General features: G+C 38.2%; 1 protein-coding gene across 1 annotated transcript in view; it reads right to left on the minus strand.

Annotated features, from left to right (window-relative positions):
- RPA2 (Replication protein A2) overlaps nt 1-23,895 on the minus strand; it is a 50,695-nt gene that overhangs the window by 13,109 nt on the left and 13,691 nt on the right. The gene's annotated exons all lie outside the window — the stretch shown is intronic.

The raw sequence follows: 23,895 nt of genomic DNA on the forward strand, positions 1-23,895 counted from the left end.
ATTAAACGTTAATAGTTGTAATTTGATCATTATTATATTTTCAGAACAGAAAATGAAAAAGTGGAAGGTAGACGCCTAATAAATGTATCCCATTTTTTTGAACAATGCATGTCTTTTCCTCACTGCGGCTTATTTTCTTGTTCATCAAAACATGTAAATTTAGTTAAAGAAGTAAGAAAAGGTTTCATTTCGAAATTTGTTTTGCAATGTACAGTGTGTAAAGTTGAACATATGGTGGAGAGTGATAAAAATGACGGCAAACTGAATGCTAATGGTGCTGCAGTCATGGGAACTATAAATGTTGGTTGTGGATTTTCTCAATTAAATGAATTAGCAGGTTGTCTGAATATGCCGGGTATATCATATAATCTATACCAGAAAATTGAGAACAATCTGAATGAAATCTTTGAAGAAGAGTGTTGGCAGTCAATGATAGAGGCTGGTAGAGAAGAAGCGAAAATAGCAATAGAATCTGGCAATGTAGACGAAAATAATGTACCACTTATCACTGTTATTGCGGATGGCGCATGGTGTAAAAGATCCTATCGAACTAATTATAATGCAAAATCTGGAGCAGCTTGCATAGTCGGTGAAAAAACAGGAAAAATTTTCTTCTTGGGAATAAGTAATAAGTACTGTGCTATGTGCAGTAAAAATCAAGAAAAATCCCATTTATGTTTCAAAAACTGGGAGGGATCAAGTTCGGCCATGGAGAGTGACATTATTTTAGAGGGATATAAACTTAGTATGGAAATGCATGGAGTAAAGTATGCATTTCTTGTAGGTGATGGTGATTCTAGTGTATACAAAAAAATTCTAGAATCAAAACCTTACGGTACTTTTATGGTACAGAAAATAGAGTGTGCAAATCATCTTTTAAGAAATTATGTGAGTAAATTAAGGGATTTAGCACAAAAAAGATTTAGTTCAAAAGGGAATCAGATTGACCTCATTTTACGACATTCGTTGAAAACCAATATTGAACGTCTTCGCATTTCAATAGACTGTGCCATAAAATACAGAAGGAACGAGGATGGTGATCATCAGCAAAAAGTCGATAAGCTTCGAAAAGATGTAATAAACAGTGTAAGACACGTATTTGGACAACATGATCTTTGTGAAGAATATTTCTGCAAAGGACCTAAACCACAGGAACAAAATTTGATACCTCTAATGGAAAAATGTGGTCTTTACAACGATGTAATAGCTTGTGCAAATCGACTAGCGCATCATAGTTCCAGTCTTATAAGAAATATGACTAATAATAGTGCTGAAAATTACAACTCGGTTTTATCAAAATTTATTGGTGGAAAAAGAGTTGATTACTCAAAAAAGGTGCCTATGGAATGAGGTGTAATTTGGCAGGACTATCGATAAATTATAATGATAAGTTTTACACCAGATTGCACACAGCTATTACTCACAAGAGTCCTGGTAGTCATACAAAAAAATTTGCTGAGAGATTAGCAAAACGACGAGACAGGAATCGTTGTAGAAAAAGATTGTATGTTCCTAATAATAACCCTCGAAAACTCACGAAAAAAAGAAAGAATGAAGACGACAATGAAGATTATGGTGCGAATATACATGCCCTTGACATTGATCCAGAAGAATTTTTAAAACAAAAAACTGCTTTCCTCAGCAGTCTTCAAAAAACAGAGGAAGAAATTATTCAATTGTCAACGGCAACAGTGGAGCAAACGACTTCAAATTTATGGTTTTCCGAACGAATGAAACGCCTTACGGCTTCTTCCTTCGGAAAAATATGTAAAATGAGAGCAACCACTGACCCAAAAAAAACCTGTAAAACTTTGTTGCAGTCTCCATTTACAGGAAATAAATATACAAATTATGGAAAAGACCATGAATCAATAGCAAGGGCAGAATTTGCCGAAGTAATTGAAAAGGAAATTGGTACGTGTGGTTTTTTCCTTGGACAAAACAAATATTTTTACTTGGGGACTACACCTGATGGACTTATAGGCGACGATGCACTAGTCGAAATTAAGTGTCCTTACAGCGCACGCGAGGATACACCTACAGAAGCAATTGTTAAAAAAAAAGTAAAGTTTGCAAGTTTTATCGATAACATTTTTAAATTAAAGCGTAATCATGATTATTTTTACCAAATTCAAGGACAACTCCATGTCACACAACGTCAGTATTGTTATTTTGTATTTTGGACGCCGAAAGGAATATTGTTTCAAAAAGTTGATCGTGACGAACAATTTTTTGCAAACAAAATGCAAAAGCAGCTGCATAATTTTTATTACAAGTATTACGCTGATGAATTTTTGAAGATGCAGTTAAAAAATTAAATGATATTCTTGCACCGCTCTACTATTTTTGAAGTACTTAGCTAGTTCCTAGTTCTCTCAATAAATGTCATCAATCGAATTGACAATTATTACAACTTATTGAATTGATTGATTAAAATGTATACCATGCAAGAAAACACTTTCGTATTTCCGATCTGGCCGCGTAGAAAATGAGAAATAGCAATATTCTATGCCACCACCCGGCGGCACGGCAATTTTTCCGGAGTATTACTATTACGGATATTACTATCAAGTAATAGTGCAGTGCTAATTAATATAATTACCGGCGTCTCGCCTCCACATTTTGACTTTGTTGTGTTTTATTATGTTCTGTGTCAATGTTAAGAAACTTCCTCACGATATGACATAAGTATAATAATATGTATATCTTTTTGAATTTCAACTACCAATGTGTTCCCTAAATCCAGAATTTTTAAATTTTTAAAAAGAGATTGCGGTACTATTCCCGTTGCTGAAATTATAAGTGGTAAAATCGAATTTTTTTCTAAACACCAAAGATTTCTCATAGCAACGGAGAGCTCTAAATATTTATTAATTTTTGTGTTATAATATTTGGAACAGTTATACTATCTAAAAGATATCCTTGCTTTTGTTGTTTATTTAAAATAATAATGTCTGGTCTGTTATGAATGCCAGTTAAAACTGTTCGATCAAAATATAATTTGTAATTGATTATATAATTATATAAATATAAATTGTGATTGATACTATTATTCTTATTATTTGTATTTATAATTATTGTAATATTCTAAATTTCTTCAACGTCTATTGTATTTCTCTAACCTAATACATTGTCAGGTACCCAGTTGTTTACTATTTTACGGCTATCGGCAACTTTCAAGTAAACCTCTATTTTGTGTGGTTTTTTCCTAACGTTGTTCGTTCTCGGTCGTTCGGTGCAGAGGGTTGTCAAGCGAAAATTAAAAACTTGGTCTTCTTCAGACGAGTGAAATCACCTTAAGTTGTAAATATTGCTTTATGAAGTTGTCATATTCTAAGTGCAATTGTTCGTTGGCGGCGAATCTTGTTTTTAGCCGCTTCAATTGTTTTATTTCCATGGGCCTTGTTGGACCGACGCTTGGCGGATTATTTTTGAAAGGTAATTTGACGACGAACCGACCTTCCGGGGTTCTTTCGTGCGTTTCGCGGAAAAATGTTTCGCAGATGTCTTGAGATTCGAGTTGTTTATTGTCTGGGAATTCCTCGATCTGCCAAAATTGAGCTACCTGTCGTTCTAAATCCGAAGTGGCGTGACAAGCAATAAAATTTTGACAAGGCAAGTTTATGCTAAATGGACCGCCGATTAGCCACCCTAGACAACTATTCTGAACAAATGTTTGATTGTTGTTTAATTTGATATTCCCGTCTTTCAACAAATCGTAAAAAAGGGCTGATCCGAGTAGCACGTCAATTGGTGACGTGATGTACCACCCGGGGTCCGCTAATTTTATGTTTTCCGGGATGATTATGTTTGAAAGATCCAATGTTTGTGGCGGCAGGTTACTCGTAATTTCTGGCATTACTAAGCAATGTATGGTTTTGGTGAAACTTTTGTCGACCGAATTGAAACGAATCTCTGCTGATTGAGTTGTTTGATTGGTCACCGAACCGTTGTCCAAAAGTGCTCTGGCTTTGTGAAGTTGCCCGCTATTATCTCTAACTTTGATGACGGCAGTGGTAAGTAAAACTGTGGTTCCCGTTGACGCACAATGATTATTTACATTAGATCCAGAGGCTGTTTCGCGTTTGGGAAAATGAAGTGTCGTATGGTGCCTTTTGCCACACGTTTTGCATGCTCTCGATTGGCAGGCCTTTGCGTCATGACCACCTTTGAGACAATTAACGCACAGTTTGAAGTTTCTGACGTCGTCGTATCTCGCGTTTGGGTTGAGTTGTAGGAATTCCGGACACTGATGTAAAAAGTGGGATTCCTTACATTTGATACACAAACTACTCGCGGTGTTAAATCGCTTTGGCGCTTCCGTAGGTTTGGGTTTTGTTGTGTGAACATATTGTGGTGTCGAGGATGTCGCGAACTCGATTGACATTTTTGAATCAAAAACGACTTCATGTCCTGCAGACTTGGCAATTCATTTGATATTAATTTGGTCTCCCATTCCCCTTTTGTTTGTGTATCGAATTTAGACGCGATTAAGTATACTCGTATGATCATTGCGTCCCACTTTTCTACTTCTAAATTTTGCGATTTGAGCGATTCCAAATGCGCGTTCAATTTGTCCGTTAATCGAATTGTAAAATATGAGTAATACCTGGGATATGGTTTTTGAAGAGGGTTTTTCATCCGTCCCTGTCTGTAATAACTGCACCATAATTTGTTTTGCAAGCTTTAACCTGTCATTTTGTCTGTCATGTACCCGTTTCTGTTATTTTAAATATTGTTGCATTCATCTTGTCGTTTATCTTAGTGTTGTACTCAACTAGTTAATTTCTTGTACTTCGTTCTTTTTTATTCGTTTCGATTTTTTTTTCATCAAAGTTATTATAGGCATTTTTAATAAAAAGTATTTTGCGCCCCTCACATGTGTGTTTTATTTGCGGCACTCTTCCAACTGGAACCCTCATCGTTTGCATTCCGAACCTTTTCCGCCAAAAGAAAATCACAACGTAGGGCTCCTCCGCTTCGATGACGATCACGACCACATTTGTTACCGTTTGGCGCAGGTTCGAATATTTGGCGGAAAAAGTATACATTCAGATCATTACAAACTGCATCGAACTAAATGTTCAGCTTCGTTAAAAAATGTTATTTCTCCAGCTTTGTTAATGAACTTGGCACTTCAGGATACTCATTAATTTTGGATGAGTCAACAGACATAGCTACTCATGGCTGTTTGTATAAAGTTTTATAGTCAGAAACATTCTACAATGAGAACAGATCAATTTAGGTATGTTTGAAGTAGCACGAACCACTTCTCAAGTTTTATATGAAGGTCTCAAAAGTTTTTTAAATGCGAATAAAATAGATGTAACAAAAATGATAGGAATAGGAGCTGATGGATATGGTGGGTGCAGATAATTCTTTATTCACGTTATGAAAACATTAGAATTAGAATTAGTGAAGTGTGTTTGTCATTCAATCCACCTATGCAGTGAATTAGATTTCCTAGTCAGGGAAACTTACAGTTGGTTTTCACATAGTTCTTTGCGGCAAATTAATTATCAAGCAATAGATGCATTAATAAATGATGGGGTAAAACCTCTAAAAATTATTACACCAGCAAGAACTCGTTGGCTCTCTTTTGGTGAATGTATTAACAGGATAATGCATCAATGGATTGAATTAAAACACGTAACAGTATATTACATACCGAGGAGGAAAGTGTTCCATTCCTGTCGAGAGAACAATAGTTTACCGAGAGGCTTGCCCTCGAGGTGAACTAGTTCTCGAGACACAGGAATGGACTTTCGCCGAGGTTTTATTTATTTTATTCACAATCAATCATTTAATAAAACAAGCAACATTATAATAATAAAAAATGAATAAAAACCAACCTCCGTAATATTATCGTTTATTTTGGCAAAATATTAAAACTTAGTAGCGCGCACGATTGAGATTTTAGTTCACAAAAGTCAAACGAAATTGATATTTTTTTAACAAACAAAAGTGCGATAGTGAAATAGAGTGTACCCTCCCCAGAATTGCGGGAATCCGCACACAAATTAACACTCAATCTCTTACCTGAGAAAAGCAAATTACGATATCAGAAAAACGTACAGAGATTTTCGCGATTGGTGCTACAGTAGCGCCACCACAGGTCAATTATGGGTTTCATTACTGACCGCTTACGACTCCTCTTTTCATCATTACTGACCGGTTGATGTGTACACGAGTAATCGCTTACTTTAAGAGGTTAGTAAAGCTGTACGTTACTAACCGATTGTGAATAAAATAATAATTTAGCTTTTGCTCATATTGATCAAGTTGATTATGGCTCAAATTTTGAATGTAAGCTTCGCGAACTTAACATGGAAGTTACTGAAGTAGTTAATATTAAAACAAAATGTTTCAATTTTTTAAAACGTCCAGCAAAAGAAATATTTTAATGGCGACAACTGATTAGCCTCACTAATTATTATTAAAGTAGGTAAAATTAAAAAAATAATAATAAAGAGGTTATTTACATTCAACTTTGAAGTTCTTAAAATAAAATGGGTCGCGGAAAAAGACTAACTGCCGAAGAGATTGGCAGATTAAATGTTTAAGAGAAGAAGGGTACTCCAATCGAGTACTCCCTAGGAATTAGGGATATTCCTTACTAGGTTGCAATAAATTTGGTAAGGTTGGAGGCTATATGGTTTCTTGTGACAAACAAAAAATATCTCAAAAATGTAAGGCAGCAAATTCCTTGTAACAGTTGCAAATGACTAATTTCTTGCTAAGTGATAGATGATTTTTCGTTTGAATGGGATAGACTGAAAAATGTGCAGTTTTATTTCAAAAACATAAAACATAGGAAATCATAATTACATCAAAATAAATAAAAACCCCCTCAACAATATTGAACTATTGTAATTATTTTTGAATTTTCATTTCATAATTTTAATTAAAATTTAAGTATAAAATAAACAGATTTATTTATTAAATATTACTCTAATATTCTGCCAAATTTTACTTAAAAATTCCTTATTAACACGATCCAAAGTTTTTATTGTGTAAATCCCTATGGCCAGCGTTAAAAAAAGGCACTGTACATTGTTTAAAAATAGCGCCAACCCGGCTACTTTGGGCTACTTTAAGTCCAGCAGTTGGCGACTTTGGCAGTACAGAAAGAGTCTACCACTATCCACTTGGTCATCAGCATTTTATCTTATACGTTTACAATAGTATATTAAAGAACCAGTTTTATAAGGGTTGATTTGGCGTGTAGAAAACGACCCGTGGGGGAGTTTTCTATGGGACGAGTGCGCCAATACCCTTATAATACCAGTTTTTTGTTATTTTTTAGAATTTGCACCCTTGTTTTAATTTTTAAATAAAAAAAAAAAATAAATTTACAAATTCTAGGGAATTTCGTATTAATTGGCAATTCAAGGTAACGGATGCAACTACATCTAGAGTTTGAACATTAATATTTGAAGTTTTTTGGTGTAATACACTGAAATATTAATAAAAATTTCATTAAAATACAGTGTACTTTTATAAAGCCATAAACGACTCCTACTGACTGACGTTTATAGACGTACATATTTTAAACGCAAATTCTAAAATAAAGATTTTAAGTATTTATACAAAGACGACCATATCATTTATTACGGCTAATATCACCACCCAACAGTGATTAATCCGTACATAAATTTGGTCCTTCGAGCCGGATGATTAAATCCACATCACACGACGGTCGTCTAGTACATACATACATCAACAATTCAAGAAGCAGTTTCGACACCCAGAAGGCAGCAACGATTTCGTCACCTTCAGCAAGAGAATGGCAGGCTACGTTAACCGCCGGGGTTCCAACTTACGGTCAAACGATTGAGTTTTTAGAAAAGAAATGTCAGTTGTTGGAATCCTTAAATCTATTGCACCCCAAAGCGAACGATAATCCGAATCTCAATAATACTAAAAACAATATGCCACAAAAACGAAGTACTGCATCTCATGTCGCCACAAACAAACGACACTGCACATTTTGTAAAAATGACGATCATACGATCTTTCAATGCAATGAATTTCTAAAATTAAATGTAGAGGAAAGAAACGGTCAAGCTCGAAACCTGAAATTATGTCTTAATTGTCTAAGAGACAATAATTTTGTTAACACCTGCCAGTCCAAATTCAAATGCCGTAAATGTAATCAAAGCCACAACACTCTGCTTCATAAAGAAAGACAAATCACGAAAACCAATGAAACATCAACACAGGTGGAAAGTTTAAACGCTCATTCTATGAGGTCCCAATCATCAATTATTTTGTTATCAACCGCGATCGTTCTCATAGAAGATCGTAATAATAAGTCACATAAATGTAGAGCTCTCCTGAATGCAGGGTCCATATTACGTCATCATTTTGCAAAAAATTACGTCTACGACAGAAATCTGTAAATATAACCGTTGGTGGAATTGGTGAAATTTCGACGAACATCAAACATTCCGTTCATGAAAACATCAAATATCAGTTCAATTAGTTTTCGGCGAACTTAAGTTGTTTTGTTTTGGATAAAATAACTGAAGATCTTCCCTTGGTGAACATAAATATGTCTGCAATAAATATTCCAAAGGAATAGCCGATTCGAACTTCTTAGAAAGTGCACCAGTAGACTTACTTATCGGGGCTGACTTGTTTTGGACCGTAGAGAAATAACACTTAAGAACCATAACAAACTAAGGCTGTAAAATACCCAGATAGAGCGATAGGGCAGTATTTCTCCACAGACTCCCTTCAAGTTGTTAACTACACATACTAAATTACGTTAACATAACTTATTTGATCGGTTTAGGCCCTATACGTGATGTTTGATGCGCTGAAAACTTGTTTTCATTTATTTTTCTCAAATTCCCTTTTTCCAGGTTTTCGGTTATATGCCACTTTTTAGAGAAGCATTGAACCTGCAGCTGCCCATCAGATCTCAGTTTAAAGCTAAATAAATACGCTTCAAGTTCATTGCCCTTGACTTTTCTCATTGGGCGAGTATTTTTGACGATATTTAATAAAAAAAAAGAGAAATAAACAAAAAAATTTCACTTCTTGGAAAAAATACCCAATTTTTGAAGAGCATCTCGGAAACTGCTGGACGCACAAAGTTTGTTTAGGCCTCAAACTGAAGTGATTCGAGTTAACAATATTCTTTATTTGTAGAAATCGCCCTAGTAATATGGCCAAAGCAAATAATATGGTATGAAGGCGTTACCATTTCATCTAAACCAGATGCCAACGCGGATTTTACGCCACAACGAGAAGCAATTGTCGAAGTTTGCGAACGAGAAAGAAGAATCGTTATTGAGATCTAGGACAGCCTTAAATATTTAGAAATTGGAATTGAGGAAACTATGAGCCCAACTCCGGACGTTTACCTATTAAAATTAGGAGAAGAAATAAAATTTAGGTTTGGCAGTCCCAGCGCAAAAGCCTCATTCGTAGAGGCTATTACAATCTGCAGGTAAAATCCTCATTAACAGTTACTAATTTTTTATAAGTTGCCAGAAAGAAAAATATAAAGTATGTCGGCGCCACTCGTGGAAAAGATTTATTTTGTTATTTTAATGCTTTGGCTGTACTCCTTATACCAAATAGAGTTATTTTTAGAAACATGTTATCATTGTTCTTAAGAACGCGTCAGCGGGGCAACCCCTGACGAACGGAACGTTCGTGTGTGACGCGGGGGTAGTACCAGAATAACTGGAGAGTGGAGCGTTAGGTACACGCGCGCGGACCGTTACGTTCTTTATTCCCTTTATTTATAACAAATATCAAATAATAATGTCTTGGCGGCTAAAGACCTCATTTCTGTTATTCTGACAAGTATGTATGAAATGAAAATGAATTCATGAAATGTTTTATGTGTAAGAGGTGTGCCCGCTTAGTTTTTTTACAAAAGAAATCGGGACAATCTGCGAATAAGAAGTACATCTGCCACGATGATTTTCTTTTTTTTATTGAAAATTGTTCAAAAGGACGACACGCAGTCAAGAAGACATTGGGCGCGTTCAGCAGATGAAACAGTTTCAAAACTGTTTCATAATTGTCTGATGAACGTACCGCTCCATGTTTCGCTCCAAACGTAGCGCTACGGAGCGGACGGAGCGTACTTGCAACACCGCTCCATCGCTGCGCTACCAATGGAGCGATGTTTGCGTTTGCGCAGTACTCTTCTGAAATACCGTAAACGGCGCCAACACTTCAATATTCATTCAGCTGTTTAGAGATAATTACCGGTATACGCTATTGCAAATTTTTTTTTGGTTGTACATAATACAATAAATTATGGAGATTTTCAAACGCTACAAAGTGGGTAATGAAGAAATTTCGGTTCGGCAAGTTCTAATGCATTATTAAAGGCAATATTTTGAACAATGAGGTCAGCTTCCTCTTTAAAAATTATGTTTGCAACGATATTACGTCTTTGTGGATCCATTTCACACACTATGCACTATTCAAACACACCACTTTAATAAATCCAGATCAGAGATAACGTCTCTGCCCTGTACATCGCACAAAATGTGGGGTTATGTTATCGCAGTATTTGACAGCTCAGAGCTCAGGGTAGCAAAACATAGCGTAACCGTTCAGCAGAATCCAGAATAAATTTGGAGCGGGTAGCATGGAGCGGAAAACAATTACCGCTCAACGCTCCAACCTGCTGAACGCGCCCACTGATCTCGTGCAATTCGGACTCTCGAGAACAGCAGATCCGTAAGTTCCTGAACGAGTTCGAGTTGGGCGATCGAAAACCTTCCGAGCTCCTAAGAGAAATGAAAACGCTCGCGGGCGACCACGTGGACGAACACATGCTCCAAACGCTGTGGCTACATAGGCTACCCCTAAAAAGCCTGCAGGAGCAGGTTGCGACCGGAGACTGTGAAAGACTTGCGGCGTTTCCTCGGCATAGTGAGCTTTTACCGACTTTCAAGCTCCGTTACACGCGTACCTAAAAAACTCAAAAAAGAACGACAAAACGTGCATCCACAGACTCAGAGAGTGCGTTCGTGAAGTGCAAAAGTGCGTTGTCAGAAGCTGCACTACTGGCACACCCCCTGATGGACGCGCCACTACGGCTGGCAACAGATGCGTCAGACACAGCAATCGGTGGTGTCCTGGAGCAACAGCTGGAGGACAACTGGCAGCCTCTAGGATTCTTCTCCAAGAAGCTCAACAACGCCCAACGAGGCTACAGCACTTACGACCGTGAGTTACTTGCCATCTATGAAGGAATCAAACACTTCCGACATTCACTGGAAGGTAGAACATTCGTGGTGCAAACCGACCACAAACCGTTTGTTTACGCTTTTCATCTTCGACAGTTCACGACGGCAATCAAACACATCTCTGGTGAAAACAATGTAGTCGCTGACACGTTTTCCCGCATCGACGAAGTCTACACACCAAGCATCATTGAACCCGAAGAGCTGGCTGAACAACAAGAGAGTGACCCACAACTGAAAGAAATGCTTTCAACGAACACCACTGGGCTAAAACTGAAGAGGTTAACTCCAAGCCACACTGAAACCGCTGTATGGTGTGACAACCTCAATGGAACACATCCGCCCCTACGTACGAGCCACTCTACGGAAAAGGGTATTCGCACCCAAGTGGCAGATCCACGACAAGGTCTCAGACTAAAAATTTAAATTACAGTGTTCAAACATTTGAAGAAGACACAGGTGCACTTTCTACATTGTTGATATAATTAAAGACGCTGTGGTCTAGAAAGCATTTTTACTAACAAATGTAATATGTGTGGTATTATAGATATGTACTTTTAATACGGAAAATTCAAACAGTCCAAATTATTGTCATATGCCGGCGTGTGTGGAGATATCGCCGTTGGAGTTGGTTTTTCCCAAATGACGGAATATTGTTCAGCTCTAGATATTCCCAATATGTCTCAATCAAAATATATAAGTAGAATAAATGTGAAAGTGCTGTCATAGATAAAATTGAAGAGTTAGCACATGATGAAGCCGACAAAGAATGATATAATTTACCTGTTGAAGCTGGGGAAGTAGATAGGATACCCTACATAACGGTCGTAGTTAACGGTGTCTGGTCCAAACGTTCCTATAAATCGAATTACAACGCTGCTGTCTGGTGTGCGATGTATAATTGGAGCTAAGACAAAAAAAGTTTTATAGGTATGTCGGTGTAAAATAGTTATTTGAAATGAAATGAAATGAAATTTGAAATATAAACAATATTTTTTCTATAATTGATTCAAAAAATTGAAATTAAAAATTCAAATTTTTGAAGGAACTCTGAAGTTTCCATGCAGTGACCATGTTGCTAGGTAACTAATAAAAAACAGTGCGTGAAGTGAAACACAGAAATAGTCGTGTGCGTGAAATCGCATTTCACACACTGTTTTGTATGGTTTCTATGGTTTCGATCTTACTAACAATGCAAAAAAATACACGTAAAAAATGACCCACTTCATGCACGGATAACTATGCGTGAATTTCAATTTTTTGAATCAATTATAGAAAAAATGAATTTCGTAAAATTTGTAAAAATCAATGAAAAGTCAAATGATAGAACTCCTTCTCAAAAGTGTTATAAAAAGTGGAATGGAACATCAACATCCATGGAAGCCGGAATTTGGATGGTTTTAAAAACTCCTTAGATATGCATCATTTAAGATATAAAAGAATAATAGGTAATAATTGTAGTGTTGTTAAAAAAAATCGAATTGGCAAACCCTACGGACCAAATTACTTTGTGTACCAAACTGAATGCAGAAATCACATTTTACGAAATTACTGCAATAAGATTAGAGACACTGCTAAAACATTCATAAACATCAGAAATGTTCTTCGTAATAACATTTTGAAACTTAGGACCGCGATTGTAAGTGCTGTAAGCAAGAAAATTGTCCGATCAATGTAAGAATTGATAACCTGAAAATAGTTATGTTACGGCCAGCAGGCCGTCACAAAAGACACCCCTACCAAAGGGTGAGTTAGGGCGCCTGCGCATCTTGTAAGACCAGAAATGGTAAAAACGACATCATTATACATTCAACCATCAAACCATAAACGTAGTAATTTAAGGGTTCACCTTCTTTAATTTACCTTCGTGTCAGCGTTCGTATAAAGTTGCATCCGCGAACCAAAGCTTTGCGGTGTGAACAAGTTATTTTTGTATTAAGTGCGCAAAATGAGTGTTTATCTTCAAGCGGTCGAAAATCGCGCCTTCATAGAGCCGGTTAAAGTTTCATTTTTTTTTCTGAGCGGAGTAGAAGTACTTCAAGAACTAGGAGTAGAAGTGTCCCATGATTTTGAAATTTGGTATAGGGGCCTAGATCTTGATTCTAAATAACTTTTTGTCGTATTTGTCACACAGAAGGCACTTAACACAAAAATAGTTTTTTTGAACATTTTCAAGGGATACTTGATTTTTCATAACTAAAATTATGCCAGAAATTAGTCTTTAACCAAACAGGGCTGAACCCCAGAAAATTAAAATTTAAATCGAGAATTTTTTATCTTTTACAAGAGTCGTTTCACCTATCCGGGGACACACTGTATATGTAAACAGTGACTCAAAATTTACTTTTTTGTTAGTTACATCTGATACAGTCAAGCTTCTGAATTACCACCATCACCATTTTCATCAGCATCTGATGATATTGAGTCCCCCAAGGAAAATATTAGGTAAATAAATTTATTTATTTATTTATATTTTGTCAAGCTTGGCAAGGTAAAATATATTATTAATTAAATATTATTATTTTTATTTTATTTTAGCAATCAGTGGAACTCAAATGCCTTGTGAAACCTTGTGAAATCTCCTGACTTAATAAGAATGATCAAGGAGATTATACGGGAAATTAGGAAAGCTGGCCAATATGTGGCCAAGGGACTTCCAACCAATCTGCAATTAAGGAATTAATAGAAGAGACCAAACGACGAAATTATTTAAGAAATGGCAAAGAATGGAGAGAAAATCATTTTGAAATTGATGGTGAAGCAGTAATTCCTATCTTTGATTCACCACATTTATTAAAAGGGAAAAGGAATAATTTTTAGAATAAAGAATTGCATTGCACCATGTTGCAAAATGGCAACACATTGTTGATTTGTATCAGGCAGACCCTGGGAAACAAATATTAGGGTTTTGCCGAAATTGACTGCAAATCATGTGTTGGCAGATCGCATTCCCAAGATGAAAGTCAAAATGGTAGCGCAAGTCTTCAGTCAGAGAGTTTCTGCGATAATGCGAAAATTTGCATGTAAGCATATGCAGTTTCTTTAATTTGATAACATTTGATTTATTTACTTATTTATTTTTCAGCTAATCAAAATTCTCGAAGAATCTGCGCAGCAAACAGCAGATGTTCTGCTCTTCTTTGATGAAATTTTTGACAGCATCAACGGCAGTTCTTTTGACATTAAGAACGGCAAAATTTATAGGACGGCGATAAAAAGAAATTCTGTCCACCACAAACTGTGGGCAGATCCAATAAGAATTTTTAAAAGTAATTGGATAACCACGTTGGAGGGAGGATTCAAAGAAATAGTTAAAAAATTAACTTCTGCGGGTATCAATGCTGTAATAACCCGTAATTTCAGTCAGGATCCTCTAGAGACTTTTTTTGGTGCTGTCAGAAGCACGCGATTAGAAATAATAATCCTACATGTGCTGGATTCATCGCACCATTTAAAACGCTACTCATTAATAATATGATGTCTCAAAAATAAGTTGGCTCCAACTGTGAAGAGGATGTTTAAGGTAATTGATTACAAGATTTAAAATCTTTCTTCAAGATTGGAGGCAACTGATGTTGACGATGAGAATTCTCTTTTGAATCTTGCTGCTGGTAGCAGCTCAGGTGAGCCGAATATAGGTGCTTCAAAAAATTAATAATTAATTAATAAACACACCGATGTATATGTGGCGGGATATATTTAAAAAAAAATTAAAAGCAGGACGATGTGTTCGTTGTAAATGTATTTTGTATGCTTATACCGTTGATAGATAGTAATTATCATGAGATTATAAAGAAGAAAAGTCGTATACATAGTGCGGACTCTGATTACGGTAAAACTGACGAAAATAAAGTAGATTCAACAATTTCTGATTTGTTTTTAGAGGAATATGTGTGTGGTTTTGCTGGTTTGATGATGATGATGTAAAATGATGTACTCGTAATGTATAACTTAACAAATGTATATTGTCTCGTGTTGTGTTGAATTACAAAAGGTATAATACAGGTAAAGACAGAGTGGTAACAGAGAGACGGACAGTCCCCGGACGGCTCTCGTCAGTGGTTATATAAGCTAAGTTGGGGTGAGAGAGGGACACCCCTACTGGTTACTTAACAATATGAGCAACGAAAAAAAATATATTTTTTTAATAATTTAGAGAAATGTGATATTAAATTAATTCAGGAAAAAACTGTTAATCAAAACAGCGATGATGAATGGCGTCAAGAACGAAGTATACGTTTAACAGCAAGTAATTTCGGAAAAATATATAGAATGAAAGATAATACAAGTACAGCAAATACTGTGACAAAAATTTTACGCGTCCGAGAATCAAACGAGAAACTGCCATTGACAATGCAATACGGAATAGATAACGAAAATATAGCTAAAGAAAAATTCAAAACAATGGTAGAGGTTGAGGTTCTTTCTTGTAGTTTATTCGTCGATGAAGAAATAAGATTTTTAGAGGCTTCACTGGATGGTTTATAGGTTCCGATTCAATTTTAGAAATAAAATGTCCGTTTGCAGCAAGAAATCAAACAATTGAAGAAGCTATCAAAGCGAAAAACCCTCATCGTTTGCATTCCGAACCTTTTCCGCCAAAAGAAGAACACAACATAGGGCCCCTTCGCGTCGATATATCAGTTTTGCGCAGGTTCGAATATTTGGCGGAAAGAAGTAATGGAGGTAGATCATTACAGAATTGGTGCCGTGACCAGGATGCAAATTCGGTGAGATCCTTGTGAAGAGAGCCGAGTTTACTTCTTCGTTTTGTTTGTCTGTTTTGCGCCTGTTCATGTACACACCTCGCGGGGGGCAGGTCCCCCTTATGTGTTTTTGTTGTAGAGGAAGCCAGACGTAGACGTGGAAGAGGAAGGGTGCGTCGACCCAGGGGTAGGGCCCCAGCCACCTCGCGGAACCGTGCACGACCACGCGACTATGACACCACGGTAGCGTTGTTACGCCAACAGCAAGAAATCATGACGCAGATGGTGGAGCAGCAGCAACGGACGAACACGGTGATCGAGCTACTTGCGACGAGGCTCGTCCAAGTACCAGCGGCAGAAGCCCGTGCCCCTACGCCACCTCCGCCGTCACCAGCCCCACCAGGACATGAGACAGGTGGATCTTGTCGTGCCACCACGTACTCCCGAACGAGCACTGGATCCGGAAGCCCAGCCAGAAGCAGCGGATTGGCGTCGCATTGCACTTGCAATGGCCACGACGTCCAACTTTTGCAGGTTTGGACACGGAGAACTCAGTCGAATACTTGGAGGAGTATGAATGGTACTCTACGGACGCCCAAGTACCTCCTGAGAAGAAGATGTCGGAGGCAATTCGATGTCTCCACCAAACATCGGCTCGATGGGCGAAATTCCACCAGGGTAAGTGGCAACGCTTTCCAGGATTTTGCGCGGAGTTTCTAGCTACCTACTGGTCGGCGGGTCAACAACTGGCGGTTCGAGCGCGGGTTTTGGGCCAACGCTACAACCTGGCCAAAGGGGACTCGATGGTGGACTTCTTCATGGCGCAGGCCACCCAGTTGCGCACGCTGACACAACCCTTCCCGGAGTGTGTCATGGTGGAGAACCTGATGCGACTTTTTCCGGAAAACATCTTGTTGCTGTTCAAGTCGGAAAACCACGCGGCGAGAGGTCCATCCAAGGGGCCCTGGACTTCCTGGAGCGACAGTCCGTGCTACACCCGCCAAAACGCCAATGAACGAAGTTTGCCCCACGAAAACGAACAGGGGAGGCACCACATCGAACAGGACCGACACCACAAGCGCCTCCACGAAGAATGGTTTCGTCTGCCGCCGTCGGAGAAACGGAAGAGGTTCAACCCCTTCTCGGTGCCTCCTCCAAGTCACCAGTCGGGAAACGACGACAGGGCGTGAATGGGGGGTGTTCCCGTCCTTTGAAGGCCAGCCAAACCTCCACGTTCCCAGGGATCAAATTTGTCACGGCAGGATTTGGAGAAGATAAGTATCCTTGTTTTCAATTCTAGGTACTGGAAGGTGTGCCGTCGCCCCGCTTCCGATGCTCTCGAGGGGTGAACGCGCCGCGTTGTATCCCAGAGGGTACCGGACCCTACGCCATCTCGGATGGAGACCATCACCCGCGGGTCTAAATCCCGACCATCCCGGGCTTAAGACGCCGTTAGGTTTGTTATTTAAAGACACCCTATACCGCTCCCAAACTTTCAGACACGACCCGTTGATGCTGGCGAACGCTTTGGATCAGGTTGCGAACACGCCATATGAAGCAACCAAGCGTACCTCGCTTTTACCGCACATCCTGATCTCCATCCACCAAGAGGAGCTTCTGGCGCTGTTGGATTCGAGGAGCAAAGTTACCTGCATCAACGAAGACCAATTTGCCACCCTCTCCGCGAAGGCCCGGACTCACCCTGCCCGTAGCATCCACATTCATCCACTGCGCCACTGGACAGCAGAGTTTTCGCATCAAGTTCGAATCGTGGATGGAATTCTCTTTGGATGACGACGTCACCTCGTCTTGCATATTTTTAGTTGTGAAAAACCTAATACGACCTGTAATTTTAGGAATGGATTGGTTTTCGCAAGTTAAAGGAGCATTTTGACGCAAATTCCTTGTCATTTGGGATCAATGATTCACGCCACCACACGATGCCATTTCACCTTGACTCATTCCTCCAGGAAAAAGTCCGAGACGTCACACAACCCGACCACGATGTCACCTCTCATTATGTCCGCCATTCCTGAACCTACCCCTAGAATTGGCCAAAACGGTAACCTCCTTTCAGGTTTGCCAGGAAAAGGTTGACACTATTTCATCATTGGACCCAATACAAAGATCCTCACTCTTAGCTGTTTTGCTCGTTCATCAGTCTGTCTTCAGTGAACTGCCAGGTCGCACACAGAAGTACGTGCACATCATCAAAATGCACGACTACACCCCCTTTGTCAAAAAAGCTTACCCCATTGCGTTCAGCCTCCGTCCTGAGGTTGAAAAGGTCATCCAGCAAATGCTTCAATTGGGTGTAATCAAACGGGAAGCATCCCCATTCGCTAGCCCCATGACGGTCGTTAAGAAGAAGGATGGTACCGTCAGGATATGTCTAGATGCCAGGTGGATCAACAACAAATGGTGGCTGACTGCGAGGCACCGCGGCTACCAAAGGACCTGTTTCATTCACTCCTGTCCATCAAGTTTATGTCGGCCTTTGATTGGCCATTGATCTTCGTTCGTCATACTGGCAAATCCCGCTGAGCCCGGAAAGCACTCAGTATACCGCCTTTCTATTCAACGGCCAATCCTACACCTACCAAGTGTTAAAAACGGCCGTAGGTTCTTTTAGTCCGGTGGTCGTTACTGCTGAACGAGTTTGACTATGATGTCGAACACATTAGAGGCAAGGACAACATCGTCGCCGACACCTTGTCTCGTTTCCCGCCAGAGATGGGCTCTATCCCCGGTCGCGGCCCCAACACTCCGATTGTCGGAAATCTCCAAAATCTCCGACAGTTACAGGTCGACGACCCGTTTCTGGGTCCAATTTTCGACGCACGAGTTCAGGGCGTCGAACTTCTCGCAAATGAGAGGTTCTCGCAACACTTCTGGGTACATCAGGAAATACTTATATTTTTCCACCCCACTGATGGTACCCGAAAAATAGCTCTTCCGGAATCCCTGGCTGGAGACGTCATCCGGAGTTTTCACGAGCAATATGGACAGTTCGGTATCACCAAGGTTTATTCTCTAATGAATCGCCACTTCTTTCTTCGGAAGATGCGCGCTCGCATAGAGAGATTCATCAAATCCTGCGATGTCTGTCAGAGATGCAAATTCCCAAATCGTGCACTCGTAGGCGAAATGCACCCCATCATCGCCGAAAATCCAGGAGATTTTGTTACGGTGGACTATTATGGACCCCTACCAGCAAGCCGTTCTCGGGTGACGTATATCTTTGTTGTCATTGATGCCTTCTCTAAGTTCGTTAGACTGTACCCGCTTTGTCGTGCTCAAGCCAAAATATCGGCTAAGAAAATTGTTGACGATTTCCACCGATTCATTCCGCCAAATAAACGGGCTTTTTGGTGCAAAAAAAAATACCGTGGGGAAGGAAGAAACATTGTTTATAACGACGAATCATATCTCCACAGTTCACACACCAGCCCCTACGGATGGTATGATCGAGGCGATAATTGTCTTCTAAAGGCACCAATAGGAAAAGGACAACGTTTAATAATGGTGCACTGTGGTTGTGAAAAAGAATTTGTGTCCAACGCACGGCTTATGTTCAAATCCCAAGCAAGTCAGGTGATTATCACGACGATATGAACCACAAAAACTGCGAGTATATGAAATTACTCCCAAATCTGGAAGAAAATTCTGTTCTTGTGATCGATAATGCGTCTTATCACAATGTACAAGTTGATCGAACTCCGTAACAAAAACGAACGTGGAATATTTTTTGAAAAAAAAAAAGGAAACAAAACCTGAGTTGCATCAAACTTCATAAACCAATACATAAAAACTCTTGATAGAGCAATGGCTCAGCATGGATATTCAGGTTTACGTTTACTGCTATATCACCCCAAATTGAACCCCATAGGAAAATATGGGCTCAGGTTACAAATCATGTGGGAACCCATAATGTGACGTTCTAGTTTCCCAATATGTGGAACACAGCGGAACAAAAATTCGCAACAATCGGCGAAGAATGGGAGGCTGTCTGCAACCACGTCCAAAAAGTTGAAGATGGATATTTAGAGAGAGAGCCTCTCGCGGATGAAGTTCAAGAATTAATAAGTGAAGCCAACACAGGGGAAAGCGAGGAAGACTTTTCAAGCGAGGATAATGATGATGAAGATGACGATGTGCGATGTTTTTCGATATAACGTGAATAAATTTAATTAGATATTTCAATTTAAGATGTTCCATATGTAGGATGGTACATTTCAATACTGCACGAAATTTTTCTATCAATTATACACAATTCATGGGTACAAAAATGGCCAAGATGTACCGTTACTCTTTCCTAGCAAGGGTACTGCTGTATATCGCTACATGTGGAAATTAATATTTTCGACAACGACAAATTTGAAATGTCTATGTGATGTCAATACAATTTATGTTGAGGGCACGTTTAAATATTGTGCTAAATATTTTTGCCAGTTATTTACTCTTCATGGTATAGTAAACAACCATTACATTCCTTGGGTGTTTTGTTTGCTAAAAAACAAAGAGTATACCACATATTTCAATGCATTTAAGGCTATAGCCTAAAATTGTATCTCAAACTCAAAACGAAAGCTTTAAATTTGAACCGAAAAATAATAATTGTAGACTTTGAAGAAAGTATTAAAAAGACGCACTTTGTATTATGTGGCCAAATGCCACATTAAAAGGATGTCGTTTCCACTTGGCACAATCGTAGTTTAGGAAGATTCAAAAACTAGGTCTTCCTAATGATTATAAAGATAAAACTTCAAACAATGGTAAGATGATAAATATAAAAATGCCACGTTGATGCCATTACAAAATTGAGTGAATGGTTAAATATTCAACTGATAAATTAATGAAGATGCAGATTACATTGACATTGATTTAACTAACACAAAAGGTAGGGTTTATCTGGATAAAAAGAAAGGAGTCGGAAGTCCTTGAGCCACGAGATATTAGAACAATAAATTGTCTGATCTGGCTATACTGCTACCAGTCGACCTTCTGGCCTTAGCTCGCTGCTCCTGGACAGGGGGGAACTCGTTGAGCGGGATGACGGAACGATCCAAAAGAAAGAAAATCCCAAGTGGTGGATCACCAAAGAAAATAAAGGAGATAAATTAAAACGAAAACAAGAGGCGGACGAGGCGAATTATCTCCCAGACCGACATAGGTAGTTTTTCCAAGAGGTGAGTTGTCGCCCGACAAGAGGCTAATTGTCTCCCACTCGAATTAACCCCCTGCAATGATAATCTTCGTGTCGTGGAAGGGTGGAATAACCATCAAATAAACAGTTCCCACTTTTCAAATTTTTTCTTAAATATGAGACCGTCAGTAAAATTTTCATTAGTTTGTTCTTAAATACCGACCTTGCAAAAATGAGTTCTAAACAAGTGTGTCAGGAGAAAGGAAAAGAAATCATCTTAATTGATGGATACAAATTTTGTTTTCATAAGTTTTTGGCTAAAGGTTTCTGTGAAAAGATGGACCTGCGCTTGTCGTTCAACAAAGTGTAAAGCTTTTTTGAAAACTGAAGGTTCGTAAATAAAGCCGTATTTATTAAAACTAAAAATTTCCTACATAAATTTTGCTACATAAATATTCAAAAATAGAAGCAATCCCTTTATCTGTGTGTTTTTGTAGGCGTTGAGAATTCGATAATAGAGAGAAGTCTGGACCATAATCACGAAAAGACTGAAGAATCTACATTGAATCGGCAACTTCTCAGCAATAAATTGAAAAGAAAAGCAACTGAAAATTTATATGAGCGACCATCTAAAATTATTCATGAAGAACTAAGAAATAACGACGTTACAAGCCTTTCTTCTAATGATGTTCATTTAATTAAGAAGAACATGTTTGGGCCAGACGAAGTGTGATGCCGAAGCTCCCTGTTTCTCTAGATGACGTGCATAATGTTTTGTTTGAGTATTCGTTAAAGACAAATCGTGGAGAAAACTTTTTAACCGTTAATGACAATGAAAACAATATCATAACGTTTTCCTGTTTGACAAACATACAATTTCTTTCTGAATGTGAAGATATCTACTTAGATGGGATGTTTAATTACTGCACAACATTTTTTACCCAATTATTTACAATCCATGGGTTAAAAAATGGGCACTATGTACCGTTAGTGTTTTTTTTGCTGCCAAATACAACTCGAGAGACTTACGTAAAAGCTTTGAACTATGTGAAAGAAGAGTGTTCTAAAGTCAAGGATTTTTTTCCTAAATCCGTTACTGCAGATTTTGAATTAGCAATTCACTGTGCCACCAGAAATGTTTTCCCAAATGCCAAGTCGCTTCCATCTTGGACAAGCATGGTAAGAAAAATACAAGAATAGAAATGTGATAATAACCTTATAAAATATTGGTTTTGTTATAGGTATCCAAAGATCCAACAGTTAGGTTTGTCTCAATATTATAATAGCAAGGAAAATTCAGAAATAAAATCGTACCTAACGTACATTTTTGGATTGCCTTTTCTCGATCCAAAAGATGTTGGAGATTGCTTTGCCATCGAACTAGGTGCGATACAACCAGTTAGCGATGTAATTACAAAGTTTGCCGACTATTTGATCGAAACTTACATACCAGAAGATTCAACATTTCCTCCTCATATGTGGGCAGAACATTCATCAGCTGTCACAAGAACAACAAATGCATGCGAATCTTTTCATTCCATATTTAATGCGAGTTTCTATGTTTCGCATCCAAATATTTTTATATTTACAGATATTCTTGTTAACTTTCAAATTGACACTTACATCAAACAGAAAAGTGCAACCAAAATATTTGATTCCAAAATAATAAAGAAAAAAGAATTTCTCGATTGTGAAATTATTAAACTTAAAAATAGTGATGGAAGTTATACTTCCTTTGATTTTGTTAAAAAGGTGTCCACTTATTTCCGTTATAATAAATAAATATAATTTATAAATATTGGGTTTTTACACCGGGTGTAGAATTGTTTAAAGAGACATTGCATGTTACATGTAAAAATAATTCGAACTAAATATTTAGCTGGCTAGCCCTTATTTGCCCTTTTTACTTTTTCTGTCCTCTGGTTATAAGTTTCGTAACTTTTCGACAAGTTTTGCCTGTTTTCATGGAATCGTATTAAATGCGAGTGGGGTATAGGTCATATGTAGAATTATTGGGGTTTATTTCGGTGAAGATACGTGTAAAGGTTGTGAAAATTTTATATATATTAGTAAATACGGTTTTCTTTTATAGCTTTTCTTGTAACCTATTTCCAAACACATGGCTTTCACAGGTGTGCAATTTGAGGAAAGTGACGGTGGTACTGTAGCATTGGTTCACTGCACATGGTGAACTCCTCGAAAGAAGGAAGTATTCTGGCCACCTTACAAGACCCAAGAACAGTACAATAAGGCACTGAAAAAGGGCGACCTGCCTTCTGAAAGTTGGACCACATACAAAATTTCTCGGGTATTTTTTGAGTGTGGTATGTGTGGAGTCAATTTATGGTTTTTATCAGTAAAGTAATTGTTAGATGGATGTCGATGTAATTTTCGTTTCTCGAAGGATCGTTGTTTTTTGAATTTTGAAACGATTGCCAAGTCCGTGAATTAAAATACGGGTTGTTTTGTTGAAATATTTAATTTATGCCCTTTTATCTGTTTATTTTATTTTTACAAAAACCACCTAACCGTGTAGTTACTACAGGTGGGGAACAACATGAGCTCAAACGGTAATACCTAGTTTAATTTTTAGATAATTTAACTAAGGCCCAACAAAAGATACGAAAAGCAGAATACACATCAGACATACAAACAGATGCCACAGAAAACGATTCTCTTCAAATTAAACGATCACGTGTTGCCCCTCGTAGATTGTACGACTATACAGACAGCAGTGATGATGACGTCATTAATGAGTCCCAGACAAAAAAGCGATTAGAACGGCCGCCATCAATATCCACAAAATTTCAAAGGTTGTCGCAGG

The sequence above is a fragment of the Tenebrio molitor genome, chromosome 4 (assembly GCF_963966145.1).
Source record: "Tenebrio molitor chromosome 4, icTenMoli1.1, whole genome shotgun sequence".
Taxonomy (NCBI): Eukaryota; Metazoa; Arthropoda; class Insecta; order Coleoptera; family Tenebrionidae; genus Tenebrio; species Tenebrio molitor.